The sequence below is a fragment of the Staurois parvus genome, unplaced genomic scaffold (genome assembly GCF_062004578.1).
Source record: "Staurois parvus isolate SC_StPar_1 unplaced genomic scaffold, SC_StPar_1.0 ptg000920l, whole genome shotgun sequence".
Taxonomy (NCBI): Eukaryota; Metazoa; Chordata; class Amphibia; order Anura; family Ranidae; genus Staurois; species Staurois parvus.
The window spans coordinates 197,658-198,823 of record NW_028318716.1 but is presented as its reverse complement, the minus strand read 5'-3'; the positions used below and the strand labels follow the sequence as shown (position 1 = coordinate 198,823).

General features: G+C 55.0%; 1 protein-coding gene across 2 annotated transcripts in view; it reads right to left on the bottom strand.

The window, feature by feature from the left end:
* The window catches only part of IMPDH2 (inosine monophosphate dehydrogenase 2), a 55,007-nt gene that overhangs the window by 230 nt on the left and 53,611 nt on the right, over positions 1–1,166 (bottom strand). The window lies entirely within an intron of this gene.

Sequence of the window (1,166 nt, the reverse complement as noted above, 5' to 3'; positions counted from 1 at the left end):
CTGCAAGTGTGACATCATCATGTTTCGCATTTTGTTCACAAGTAAAGGATCACATTTTCAATACAAAATGCACATCAGACTTACTGGCCATACTCAAATGGGTATCAATAGACACCACTCTGCCTCTTCAAGTAATCATTTTAATGACATTTAAGAAAAATTGTATTGAAATAAACAAACATGGAGGCTGCTCCTGAATGCCTAATATGTAGACATGTTCTAGGGGTTAGTAACTCAAGTATTGAAGGGGAACTATACTCACCTTGGATCCAGGGATGCAGTGTCCCAGAATTCCCTGCCACCCGCTGACATCTTCGGGTGCCCGGCTTCCAGGTCTTAATTGCTAACTGGCTTGATGCCGCTATCACATATGCACAAGAGTGCAGTTAGCTCACTGTAGGGGGGGGGGGGGGGGGGTCACCGTGTGCGGCTCACCGTACAGGGGGTCAGCACGCAGCGGCTCACCGTACGGGGGTGGACAAGCAGGTAAAAACTTTAATGCAGACGATGCATATATGCACAAGAGTGCAGTTAGCTCACCGTACGGGGGGGTCACTGCGCAGCGGCTCACCGTACGGGGGGGGTCACTGCGCAGCGGCTCACCGTACGGGGGGTGTCACTGCGCAGCGGCTCACCGTACGGGGGGTGTCACTGCGCAGCGGCTCACCGTACGGGGGGTGTCACTGCGCAGCGGCTCACCGTACGGGGGGTGTCACTGCGCAGCGGCTCACCGTACGGGGGGTGTCACTGCGCAGCGGCTCACCGTACGGGGGGTGTCACTGCGCAGCGGCTCACCGTACGGGGGGGGGGTCACTGCGCAGCGGCTCACCGTACGGGGGGGGGTCACTGCGCAGCGGCTCACCGTACAGGGGGTCACTGCGCAGCGGCTCACCGTACGGGGGTGGACAGGCAGGTAAAAACTTTAATGCAGAAGATGCATATATGCACAAAAGTGCAGTTAGCTCACTGTACGGGGGTCACTGCGCAGCGGCTCACCGTACAGGGGGGGACAGGCAGGTAAAAACTTTAATGCAGAGGATGCATGCTTTGCCTCTTCTGCATTAAAAATCTTGCCTGTGCACACTTTATTTTGCATAGTTTCTCTTGAAAAAGGTGGACTCAGGCTTTAAACATTTTAGTACCAGGGGAGCCCCACTGCAAGGATC